General features: G+C 48.4%; 1 pseudogene; it reads right to left on the bottom strand.

The window, feature by feature from the left end:
- LOC112260904 overlaps positions 1–13,985 on the bottom strand; it is a 54,988-nt pseudogene that overhangs the window by 27,431 nt on the left and 13,572 nt on the right.

Here is a 13,985-nt window from a genome sequence, read left to right as displayed (position 1 = left end):
ATCCTGTAAGCAGTGTTTAGACACACGGATGAGGGATGAATGGCGAGGCAATCAGAGGACTATAACAGGAGGAGAATCCATTCTCATTAAAGTCTGGAGTAGTTCCGCTTTAACAAGGTCTTTTAGACTAAGGAGCAGAGTGATAATAGATTAGAGAAAGAAAGAGCGAGAGCAGGATTAAGGAGAATATAGTAAACTAAATGAAAGATGGAAACACAGAGACAAAGATAATCATACATAATTTATACTTCAAAGTCTAGTGATAACCCAATAATGAGGCCTCTCATTTGAGGGTAACACATCAAAATTAAAGTTTTATGCTTGAATATTAGCTTTTATTTTTATTCATTTTAAGATGATGATTATTTTTAATTAAGTTTAGTTTCAGTTTGTTTTCAGATCTGATTTACTAGTTGTTATTTTAATTAAATTTGTATTTATTTTTCTATTTTGTTTTAGATTTCTATTTCGTTTCAGTTTTAGGTGTTAGGGACAGAATGTAGCCTGTGCGTGGGAGGCTTGGAGCCATTTATGATGTGTAGTTTTTGCGATGTACCTTCTTGCCACTGTGGGGCAGCAATGCATAAGGTGATGGGTCAGGTCATAGGTTAGGTTTAAAGGCCCAGTGCTGTCAAAAATGTGATTTTTCTGTGTTTTTTCTATATTTACACACTTAAAAGAGCGTTCCCGTGTAGCGCAGCGGTCTAAGGCATTGCATCTCAGTGCAAGAGTTGTCATCACAGTCCCTGGTTCAAATCCAGGCTGTATCACATCCGGCTGTGATTTGGAGTCCCATAGGGCGGTGCACAATTGGCCCAGCATCGTCTGGGTTTGGCCAGGGTAGGCCGTCAATGAACATAAGAATTTGTTCTTAACTGACCTGCCTAGTTAAATAAAACATGTAGAAGCTGGAATTTCAACCTGTTTTGGTGGAATGGAGTTTTGGCCTGCCAGGAAACATCACCGGGCGAGACCAATAATAAAAAGATAGTTCCAAACATCTCTGCAAATAACAGATAGTTTTCTGTTTTCCACACCCCACTCAGACCACTCCCAGACAGTCTTAGCAAAATTCTAGCTTCAGAAATTGCACTTTGCTAAGAAGCAATTAAAAAAAATTTTTTTTACCATTTTATTTGAAAACAATGACAGTAATGTACTTAATTGCCACCCAGATGCACAAAGTATACAGTAGTAGTGGGTCAATTTCCTCAACAACTTTGAACTTCAAGGCTAAACTTCTCAGCTGTTTTGGTCTGTAGCTACCAAGTTGTAGCAGCATGAAATGCACCAGTGCACATGCGTAGATACTCTGTGTGACTGTGTGAGTGCTAATTCAGAGAGGAAGAGGCAAAGCGAGAGGATTTACCTCACCCAAAAATCTGTCTACGTGAGATAAGCAGACCAAGTGGGGATTGAATGGGTTTTTTTCACTTTCATTTCGTTCTGCCTGTAGCTTTAGAATCGGTTCCTGTTTAGATGTATTTGGTCACGTTCGCATGGGTCAACCAAAAACTCCCTAAACATTTTTTGACAAATAGTGCCTCCCCCTGTGCCGCAGCCGGCTGCGAGCTGGAGACCCTCGAGGCTGCGCACAATTGGCCCAGCATCGTCCGGGTTAGGGGACGACGCTGGGCGGGGCGGACTAGGGACTCCTGTGGCGGGATGGGCGCATGCACGCTGACTCCTGTCGACAGTTGTACAGTGTTTCATCTGTCACATTGGTGCAGCTGGCTTCTGGGTAAAGCGAGAAGTGTGTCAAGAAGCAGTGCGGCTTGGTAGGGTATGTTTTCGGTAGTTGCAGCGAAGAGACAAGACTGTAATTACCAATTGGATATCACTAAATTGGGGGTAAAAAGTACCACAAAACAAATGGTGAAGTCGATGACCATTACTGGTCATCACCTTTCAAAGTGTGTTGCATTATGGGGATAAATATTGGCTGACTTGCACCTACAGTTGAAGTCGGAAATTTACATACACTTAGTTTGGGGTCATTCAAATGAGTTTTTCAATCACTCCACAAATTTCTTGTAAACAAACTAGTTTTGGCAAGTCGGTTAGGACATCTACATTGTGCATGACACAAGTCATTTTTACAACAATTGTTTACAGACAGATTATTTCACTTATAATTCACAGTATCACAATTCCAGTGGGTCAGAAGTTTACCTACACTAAGTTGACTGTGCCTTTAAACAGCTTGGAAAATTCCAGAAAATTATGTTATGGCTTTAGAATCTTCTGATAGGCTAATTGACATCATTTGAGTCAATTGGAGGTGTACCTGTGGATGTATTTCAAGGCCTACCTTCAAACTCAGTGCCTCTTTGCTTGACATCATGGGAAAATCAAAAGAAATCAGCCAAGACCTCAGAATCAAAATTGTAGACCTCCACAAGTCTGGTTCATCCTTGGGAGAAATTTCCAACCGCCTGAAGGTAGCACGTTCATCTGTACAAACAATAGTAAGCAAGTACAAACACCATGGGACCACGCAGCCGTCATCCCACTCAGGAAGGAGATGCATTCTGTCTCCTAGAGATGAATGTACTTTTGGGTGAAAAGACTTGTCCTGAAGCCACTCCTGCGTTGTCTTGGCTGTGCGCTTAGGGTCATTGTTCTGTTGGAAGGTGAACCTTCGCCCCATTCTGAGGTCCTGAGCACTCTGGAGCAGGTTTTTCCTCAAGGATCTCTCTGTACTTTGCTCCGTTCATCTTTCCCTCAATCTTGACTAGTCTCCCAGTCCCTGCTGCTGAAAAATATCCCCACAGCATGATGCTGCCACCACCATGCTTCACCGTAGGGATGGTAGGGCCAGGTTTCCTCCAGACATGACGCTTGGTATTCAGGCCAAAGAGTTCAATCTTGGTTTCATTAGACAAGAGAATCTTGTTTCTCAAGGTCTGAGAGTCCTTTATGTGCCTTTTTTCAAACTCCAAGCGGGCTGTCATGTGAATTTTACTGAGGAGTGGCTTCAACTTGGCCACTGTACCATAAAGGCCTAATTGGTGGCGTGCTGCAGAGATGATTGTCCTTCTCGAATGTTCTCCCATCTTCACAGAGGAACTCTGGAGCTCTGTCAGAGTGACCATCGGGTTCTTGGTCACCTCCCTGACCAAGGCCCTTGGTGGTTCCAAACGTCTTCCATTTAAGAATGATGGTGGCTCCTGTGTTCTTGGGGACCTTCAATGCTGCAGAAATGTTTTGGTACCCTTCCCCCGATCTGTGCTTCACAATCCTATCTCGGAGCTCTACGGACAATTCCTTCAACATCATGGCTTGGTTTTTGCTCTGACATGCACTGTCAACTGTGGGAACTTATACAGACAGGTGTGTGCCTTTCCAAATCATGTCCAATGAATTAAATTTAGCACAGGTGGACTCCAAGTTGTAGCAAAGGGTCTGAAAACTTATGTATACTGTATAAGATATTTCTGTACAATTTGCAATTTGCAAAAATGTCTAAAATGGGTTAATTTTTGAGTATTGTCTGTAGATTGAATAAGACTGTAACATAACAAAATGTGGGAAAAGTCAGCAGGTCTGAATACTTTCCTAATGCACTGTATGCATCAAAAGTGTAGAGAGGTTGGGGCCTCCCGAGTGGCGCAGCAGTCTAATGCTTCACAGCAGATCCAGGTTCGATCCCAGGCTGTGTCGCAGCCGGTCGCGACTGGGAGACTCATGAGGGGGCACTCAATTGTCCCAGTGTCGTTCAGGTTAGGCCGGGCGCAATGCCAAAACCTGAGAGGTCAATGCATTGTCAGAGAAACTTGAGTTGAGGAAACTACATGGGCAAAACTGCTTGCAATCATTTCATGATGCTGTGTTGAGTGAAGTGGGTTGAGGTGGAGCATCACCACTCACCATTCTGGATGTCCTTCATGTCCAAGTGGATGCTAGACATGAGGATCCCCACGTTCTGTGATCGCTTGGTGTTCAACAGCTTCACCACCTGAGAGAGAGAGCGAGAATAGAGAGCAGAGAGAGAGAACAGAGAAGGGAAAGAGGATCAAGCTTTAGAATTAGTCCAAAACAGGCCATAACAATCTCTATCCCCTTTATCTTTTCATTTTATTGGAAATGAATTGTTGCCACTTATCCCACAAACATTATGCAAATTATAAACTTGTCTAGTCGAATTAATGTGATTGTCAGTTTTCCCTTCCAGTTCAGTTCTCCACATATATCATATATTCGATGAGGGGGATCTAGAATTTGTAGATCTTAGAGACATCTCGACTTATTTATCACTTGAACCCGTCACACTGACAATGCAGTTCATATGGAGATAAGTAGGAAAGCATTTCCAAATATTGCCCACTAAATATACAGTAGTATACGTTCATTGTGCTCTTTTTTCCTCCTGTGATTAGATGTTCATCAAATTACATTTTCCACAAACCACAACTTGCAGGCTGGGTATCAATGGCAAGACATTTTAGTATTTAAAAGTCAAATGTCACAACAACAATGTGAGAAAAGATTGGCAGATCACAAATATATTAAGTTTAACTGCTTAAGATTGTGGAGTCTCAAAATATTGTTTATCTTGTACAATAATTATCCATCATCACTCTCTTTTACTATTGTCACACCCTGGCCATAGAGAGGCTTTTGTTCTCTATTTTGGTTAGGCCAGGGTGTGACTAGGGTGGGCATTCTAGTTTCTTTTGGGCATTCTAACATCTTTCTATGTTTTCTGTTTCTATGTTTTGGCCGGGTATGGTTCTCAATCAGGGACAGCTGTCTATCGTTGTCTCTGATTGGGAATCATACTTAGGCAGCCTGTTCTTTCACCGTAGTTGTGGGAAGCTGTCTGTGTTAGTGGCCTGTATAGTCCTAGTCAGCGTCACAGTCGTTTTTGTTGTTTCTTGTTTTGTTGGCGACATTTATAACAATTAAAGAAAATGTACGCTTACCACGCTGCAGTCATATCCCTGGTCCAGTAATTTCCCTGATGACGTTCGTGACAACTATATGTCACTATATTGTGCCTAGTAAATCATACATACATTTACAACTGCTGATGAAGTTTTAATATATATTTAAATATATTGTCACGCCCTGACCTTAGAGATTCTTTTTATATCTCTATTTGGTTTGGTCAGGGTGTGATTTGGGGTGGGTATTCAATGTTCTATTATTTGTATTTCTTTTTTATTTCTTTTAATTTCGTGGTATCCAATTGTTAGTAGTTACTATCTTGTCTCATCGCTACAACTCCCGTACGGGCTCAGGAGAGATGAAGGTCGAAAGCCATGCGTCCTCTGAAACACAACCCAACCAAGCCGCACTGCTTCTTAACACAGCGCGCATCCAACCCGACAGCAAGCCGCACCTGGTGACAGCTTGCACCTGGCGACCTGGTTAGCGTGCACTATGCCCGGCCCGCCACAGGAGTCGCTAGTGCGCAATGAGACAAGGATATCCCTACCGGCCAAACCCTCCCTAACCTGGATGACGCTATGCCAATTGTGCATCGCCCCACAGACCTCCCAGTCGCGGCCGGCTGCGAAAGAGACTGGGCGCGAACCCAGAGTCTCTGGTGGCACAGCTAGCACTGTGCAGTGCCCTAGACCACTGCGCCACCCGGGAGGCCCTATTATTTGTATTTCTATGTTTGGCCGGGTAGGGTTCTCAAACAGGGACAGCTGTCTATCGTTGTCTCTGATTGAGAACCATACTTAGGTTGCCCTTTTCCCACCTGTCTTTGTGGGAGGTTGACTTTGTTTATGGCACATAGCCTTTAGCTTCACGGTTTGTTTTGTAGTGTTTATTGTTTTGTTCGGCGTCTTTTCTAATAAAAATAATATGTACGCTCACCACGCTGCATCTTGGTCTCCTCCTTTTGACGGCCGTGACATATACTGTATATTAATAAGCCAACAGCCATGGGCAGTATCATATACAGTACAGATGTTCGATCTTAATTTGACCAGTTCATCATAACATGAAAATAATCCTGCCGCAACAGGACATGTGCATCTGAATTAAAATGTGGATTATAATTCATGGACATTTTTGTAGGGGTTGATTTTTAGTTAGGAGATTTTTAGTTAGCACAAATCAAGTCTGACATTTTAAAGTGGAAATTACAAACTTTAGAAGCCTTTATAACCTAGAATACACTACAAGTGTGCATTTCCTGCTGTTCAGGGCAATTGTCAGTGACAACAGTGATTACATTAAGATAGTACACCTGTATGGTTTACAGTAGATTTTCCCTGTGACAACAGTCAGCCTGAGTATGCAGAGTGACTGCTGGGTAATAAGGTTGTGTGGTGAGTGTAGATAGTAAACCCCAGCCTCAGGCATACCACTTTGATGTGCTCCAGATCACACAACTCAGAGTGGAGATAAAAATATAATAATTGAACATGGAGTCAGTTACATCACTGAACTCCTGCATATATATCTAGCTAAATGGTTTCCAAACACACTGTGGACATGATATAATTTAATTTCAATGCCAAAAGAAACACAGCATGAGCAATTATGGGTGCATAATGGTGGTACTACACTGCAGATAATATTGTCTGATGTGTTCATAGTGAAGATATATCCCATTGTATATAATTTTTTACAGGATCTACAGAATAACTATTCCCCTGGAGAATATAATAACACTTTAATCATAAACTGTTTTATTAATTTACAGTAAATTGACCATTCAAAACATTTTCCTGATGTGAATTGCTGCGGGAGTTTCACCATCGCAGTTCAGGATCCAAAACATCTGCAACCAGAACCCAGCACCTCTCCTCCGGTTCATACCCCTCCCAGTCCACGAGGTACTGAAGGCCCCCCACCCGATGCCTCGAATCCAGGATGGAACGAAAGATGTACGCCGGTGTTACGGTTTTCTAGGTGTGAAGGATAGTCGGACCAAAATGCAGCGTGTAGATTGTGATCCATGTTTAATGAACAACGTGAAACACGAATAAACACAAAACACTACAAAACAAAGAACGTAACGAAAACCGAAACAGCCTATACTTGTGTAAATAAATAAAGAGATAGGAACAATGACACTAAGGACAATCACCCACGACAAACTCAAAGAATATGGCTGCCTAAATATGGTTCCCAATCAGAGACAACGATAAACACCTGCCTCTGATTGAGAACCACTCCAGACAGCCATAGACTTTGCTAGATAACCCCACTAGCTACAATCCCAATACATACACACCAAAACCCCAAGACATAACACACCACAATACAAAAACCCCATGCCACACCCTGGCCTGACCCAATACATGAAGAAAAACACAAAATACTTAGACCAGGGCGTGACAGAACCCTCCCCCCCTAAGGTGCGGACTCCCGAACGCACCTCAAAACAATAGGGAGGGTCCGGGTGGGCGTCTGTCCATGGTGGCAGCTCCGGTGCGGGATGTGGAACCCACTCAGTCAATGTCTTAGTCCCCTCTCCTCGCGTCCCTGGATAGTCCACCCTCGCCGCTGACCATGGCCTAGTAGTCCTCACCCAGAAACTCACTGGACTGAGGAGCAGATCGGGACTGAAGGACAGCTCGGGACTGAGGCAGCTCGGGACTGAGGGGAAGCTCGGGAGTGAGAGAAAGCTCGGGAGTGAGAGAAAGCTCGGGAGTGAGTGAAAGCTCGGGAGTGAGTCGAAGCTCAGGAGTGAGAGGAAGCTCAGGCAGGTAGGTAGATCTACCAGATCCTGGCTGGCTGGTGGTTTCAGCAGATCCTGGCTGACTGTCAGATCCTGGCTGACTGGCAGATCCTGGCTGACTGGCGGATCTGGCGGATCCTGGCTGACTGGCGGATCCTGGCCGACTGGCGGATCCTGGCCGACTGGCGGATCCTGGCCGACTGGCAGATCCTGGCCGACTGGCAGATCCTTGCCGACTGGCAGATCCTGGCCGACTGGCAGTTCTGGCAGATCCCGGCTGACTGGCGGATCTGGAAGAGTCTGGTTGACTGGCAGATCTGGAAGAGTCTGGTTGACTGGCAGATCTGGAAGAGTCTGGCTGACTGGCAGATCTGGAAGAGTCTGGCTGACTGGCAGATCTGGAAGAGTCTGGCTGACTGGCAGATCTGGAAGAGTCTGGCTGACTGGCAGATCTGGAAGAGTCTGGCTGACTGGCAGATCTGGAAGAGTCTGGCTGACTGGCAGATCTGGAAGAGTCTGGCCGACTGGCGGATCCTGGCAGACTGAAAGATCTGGCTGCTCCATGCTGACTGGCGGCTCTGGCTACTCCACGCTGACTGGCGGCTCTGGCTGCTCCATGTAGGCTGACAGCTCTGGCGGCTTCTTACAGACTGGCAGCTCTGGCGGCTCCGTGCAGACTGGCAGCTCCTTGCAGACTGGCAGCTCCTTACAGACTGGCAGCTCCTTGCAGACTGACAGCTCCTTGCAGACTGACAGCTCCGTGCAGACTGGCAGCTCCTTGCAGACTGGCAGCTCCTTACAGACTGGCAGCTCCTTGCAGACTGACAGCTCCTTGCAGACTGACAGCTCCGTGCAGACTGACAGCTCCGTGCAGACTGGCAGCTCCTTGCAGACTGACATCTCTGGCTGCTCCATGCAGACTGACAGCTCTGGCTGCTCCATGCAGGCTGGCAGCTCTGGCTGCTCCATGCAGACTGACAGCTCTGGCTGCTCTATGCAGACTGACAGCTCTGGCTGCTCCATGCCGGCTGGCAGCTCTGGCTTCTCCATGCAGGCTGACAGCTCTGGCTGCTCCATGCAGGCTGGCAGCTCTGGCTGCTCCATGCAGACTGACAGCTCTGGCTGCTCTATGCAGACTGACAGCTCTGGCTGCTCCATGCCGGCTGGCAGCTCTGGCTTCTCCATGCAGGCTGGCAGCTCTGGCTGCTCCATGCAGGCTGGCAGCTCTGGCTGCGCTGAACAGGCGGGAGACTCCGGCAGCGCAGGAGAGGAGAGAGGCTCTGGCTGCGCTGAACAGGCGGGAGACTCCAGCAGCGCTGTAGAGGAGAAAGGCTCTGGCTGCGCTGAACAGGCGGGAGACTCCAGCAGCGCTGTAGAGGAGAAAGGCTCCGGCAGCGCTGAACAGACGGGAGACTCCGGCAGCGCAGGAGAGGAGAAAGGCTCCGGCAGTGCTGGAGAGGCGAGGCACACTGTAGGCCTGATGCGTGGTGCTGGTACTGGTGGTACTGAACCGAGAACACGCACAGGAAGCCTGGTGCGGGGAGCTGCTACCGGAGGGCTGGAGTGTGGAGGTGGCACAGGATGGGCTAGACCGTGAAGGCGTACTGGAGATCTTGAGAGCAGTGCTGGCACAGGACGTGCAGGGCTAGGGATGTGCACAGGAGGCCTGGTGCGTGAGGCTGGCACCAACTTTACCAGCCGACTAACACGCACCTCAGGACGAGTATGGAGCGCTAACCCAGGTGCCATCAAATCCCCGACACGTTCCATTGGGCGAATTCCATGCAAAAAGCACCAACACAGCAACTCCCTCATTTCTCTCTCCTCCAATTTCCCCATTAACTCCTTCACAGTCTCTGTTTCGCTCACCTCCAACACCTCCTTGGCTCCTCACGATAAACAGGGAGAGTTGGCTCAGGTCTGACTCCTGACTCTGCCACACTCTCCCTGAGCCCCCCCCCCCAAGAAATCTTTGGGGCTGACTCTCAGGCTTCCTTCCGAGTCACCGTGCTGCCTCCTCATACCGGCGCCTCTCCGCTTTCGCCACCTCCAGTTCTTCTTTGGGGCGGCGATATTCTCCAGGCTGAGCCCAGGGTCCTTCTCCATTTAGGATTTCCTCCCATGTCCAGAAATCCTTATAGCGCATCTCCTCTTTGGGCTGCTCCTGCCTGTTGACACACTGCTTGGTCCGTTGGTGGTGGGTGATACTGTAACGGTTTTCTAGGTGTGAAGGATAGTCGGACCAAAATGCAGCGTGTAGATTGCGATCCATGTTTAATGAACAACGTGAAACACGAATAAACACAAAAAACTACAAAACAAAGAACGTAACGAAAACCGAAACAGCCTATACTTGTGTAAATAAATAAAGAGATAGGAACAATGACACTAAGGACAATCACCCACCACAAACTCAAAGAATATGGCTGCCTAAATATGGTTCCCAATCAGAGACAACGATAAACACCTGCCTCTGATTGAGAACCACTCCAGACAGCCATAGACTTTGCTAGATAACCCCACTAGCTACAATCCCAATACATACACACCAAAACCCCAAGACAAAACACACCACAATACAAAAACCCCATGCCACACCCTGGCCTGACCCAATTCATGAAGAAAAACACAAAATACTTAGACCAGGGCGTGACAGCCGGGGCCCCCTCGATGTCCAAAGGGGGTGGAGGGACAGATTTCTGGAGCGGACCAGCCACCACCGGCTTGAGGAGAGACACATGGAACGAGGGGTTAATATGATAATCAGAGGGAAGCTGTAATCTATAACATACATCGTTCACCCTTTCTGGCGACGCGCGGCTCGCTGGAGATGGAAACGGGGGGCCTCCCATGTCTCCTCTGCGCGCCTAAACCAGTCTTCCAACGCAGGAGTCTCGGTCTGATGTCGATGCCACGGTGCCAGAACCGGCTGGTACCCCAATACGCACTGAAAGGGGGAGAGGTTAGTGGAGGAGTGGCGAAGCGAGTTCTGTGCCATCTCGGCCCAGGGCACAAATGCTGCACACTCCCCCGGCCGGTCCTGGCAATAGGACCGCAGAAACCTGCCCACATCCTGGTTGACTCTCTCTACCTGCCCGTTACTCTAGGGGTGAAAACCTGAGGTAAGGCTAATCGAGACACCCAGACGTTCCATAAACACCTTCCACACTCTCAATGTGAACTGGGGACCCCGATCCGACACTATATCCTCAGGCATCCCGTTGTGCCGGAAGACGTGTGTAAACAGGGTCTCCGCAGTCTATAGGGCCGTAGGGAGACCAGGCAGCGGGAGGAGACGACAGGACTTAGAAAAACAATCCACAACGACCAGGATCGTGTTATTTCCCTGTGAGGGAGGAAGATCTGTTAGGAAAGACGCGTCCACTTCCACTATGAATGCCAAAGAGGGATACGGATGGGCCTGCACTAGAGCTGAAGTAAACAGAGCTCTTAGTTGCCAAAAAGCCCTGTCCGCCTCAACCGACCACTGCAACCTTACAGGACCCCTCTTCAGCAGGGAGGTAATGGGCGCAGCAACCTGGCCAAAAGCCCGGATGAATCTCCGGTAGTAATTGGCAAACCCTAAAAATCATTGCACCTCCTTTACCGTGGTGGGAGTCGGCCAATTACAGACGGCTGCAAGGTGGTCACTCTCCATCTCCGCCCCTGATGTGGAAATGCCATACCCTAGGAAGGAGACGGCCTACTGAAAGAACAGACATTTCTCAGCCTTGACGAACAGGTCATGCTCCAACAGTGGTCCATGTACCTTGCGCACCAAGGACACATGCTCGGTGCATGTAGCGGAGTAAATCAGAATGTTAGCAATATACACCACTACACCCTGCCCGTGCAGGTCCCTGAAAATCTCTTCTACAAAGGACTGGAAAACTGATGGAGCATTCATCAACCCATATGGCATGACGAGGTACTCATAATGCCCTGTGGTGGTACTGAATGCTGTCTTCCGCTCGTCTCCTTCCCGGATACGCACCGGGTTATACGCACTCCTGAGATCCAGTTTCGTGACGAAGTGCGCCCCATGCATTGACTCAATCGCCGTGGCGGTAAGAGGTAACTGTACCTCACCGTGATTTGATTGAGACCTCTATAGTCAATTGCACGGGCGTAAACCTCCATCCTTCTTCTTCACAAAAAATAAACTTGAGGAGGCGGGTGAAGTAGAGGGCCGAATGTACCCCTGACGCAGGGATTCAGAGACATATGTATCCATAGTCACTGTCTCCGCTTGCGACAGGGGATACACATGACTCCTGGAAAGCGCAGCGTCTGCCAGTTGATTTATCGCACAATCCCCCCGTCGATGAGGTGGTAATTGAGTTGCCTTCTTTTTGAAGGCAAGAGCCAAATCGGCATATTCTGGGGGGGGTCTGGACTTTCCACCGTGGTAGCACCAACGGAAACCCATACACACCTCCCTGAGCACTCTCACGACCACCCCGTGAGAGCCCTCTGTTGTCGGGAAATTGTGGGGTTATGCAGAGCCAACCAAGGAAGGCGTAGTACCACAGGAATCGCAAGAGAGTCAATGAGAAAGAGACTGATTCTCTCCTCATGATTGCCCTGCATAACCATGGCCAAGGAGATGGTGTCCTCCTTGATTAGCCCGGATACTAATGGTCGACTATCTAGAGCATGTACCGGGAAGGGTCTAGCTATAGGAAAAATGGGGATCCCTAACCTAATGGCTAATGCTCTGTCGATAAAATTCCCAGCTGCGCCTGAATCGACGAGCGCCTTATGCTGGGAATGTGGGGAAAACTCTGGAGGACTCTGGAGGAGTGTGGTGGAAACTCACCTGGTGTGACGCCAGAGTGCCCTGCCTGTTGCCTCAACCCCCAGAGGAACCTACACAGCACCGACCGGCAGTGTGTCCTCTGCGGCCACAGATGGTGCACGTGATGGCTCCTCCTACAGTCTCCTTATGAGCAGCCCCTCCTAACTCCATGGGCACCGGAGTGGGGGGTGCTGGACAATGGAACCGACAGAGCCCCCTCTGGACGTCCGCGGGTGACCAGCAGATTATCCAACCGGATGGACAAATCTACCAGTTGGTCAAAGGAAATAGTGGCATCCCTGTAGGCCAGCTCACGTCGGACATCCTCTCGTAGGCTGCATCGATAATGGTCGATGAGGGCCCTGTCGTTCCAGCCTGCTTCGGCGGCCAAGGTCCGGAATTCCAGGGTGAAGTCCTGGGCGCTCCTCGTCCCCTGTCTCAAATGGAAGAGGCTCTCCCCAGCCGATCTGCCCTCAGGTGGATGATCGAAGATGGCCCTGAAGCGACGGGTGAACTCCTCGAAGTGGTCTGGCACTGTGTCTCCTTCTCTCCACACGGCGTTTGCCCACTCCAGCGCTCTTCCTGTGAGGCAGGAGAAGAGGGCGGTCACTCTCTCCCCTCCTGAGGGAGTTGGGTGCACAGTGGCCAGGTAGAGGTCCAGTTGTAACAAGAATCCCTGGCACTGTGCTGACGTTCCATCATACTCCCTGGGAAGGGAAGACGTATCCCACTGGAATTCTCTCCGGATGGAACGGGTGGAGACAACCCCGGTTTGTGCTGGTCGAGGCACTGGAGAGACTTCCTGTCTCTCCCAGCGGTCCATGGTCTGGACAACGTGATCTATCATGGCAACAAGATGATGTAACATGGCCGAATGTTCCTGGACGCACTCCTCTAACCGGGGTACCTGCTCCTGCTGACTCCATTGGAGGTGTGTCATTCTGTCAATGGTGTGTCAATGGAGGCGAAGTCAGGTGCAGGAGAGCAAAGCATAATGAACAGGCTCACTTTTATTATAGTTCCAAAAAACGAGATCACAACATCAATCAAACGCGCTCAAAAAACAGAACATAAAAAAATAAAGCGCGTAAACTAACACCACATGACATGAAACAATTACACACAAAACATGATGGGAAACAGAGGGTTAAATACAAGTAGATTGATTGGGGAAATGAAAACCAGGTGTGTATGGAAACAAGGCAAGACAAATGGATATATGAAAAATGGAGCGGTGATGGCTAGAAAGCCTGTGATATCGATCGCCAAACGCCACCCGAACAAGGAGAGGAGCCGACTTCGGTGGAAGTCGTGACAGTGGACCTCGCTATGTCATGCTGAAAACAGGGAAGGGCCTTCTCCGAACTGTTGCCACAAAGTTGGAAGGACAGAATCATCTAGAATGTCATTGTATGCTATGTTAAAATTACCATTCACTGGAACTAAGGGGCCTAGCCCGAACCATGAAAAAACAGCCCCAGACCCTTATTCCTCCTCCACCAAACTTTACAGTTGGCACTATGCATTCGGGCAGGTAAAGTT

Source organism: Oncorhynchus tshawytscha, linkage group LG01 (assembly GCF_018296145.1).
Source record: "Oncorhynchus tshawytscha isolate Ot180627B linkage group LG01, Otsh_v2.0, whole genome shotgun sequence".
Lineage (NCBI taxonomy): Eukaryota > Metazoa > Chordata > Actinopteri > Salmoniformes > Salmonidae > Oncorhynchus > Oncorhynchus tshawytscha.
This window is presented reverse-complemented; position numbering and strand designations above follow the sequence as displayed.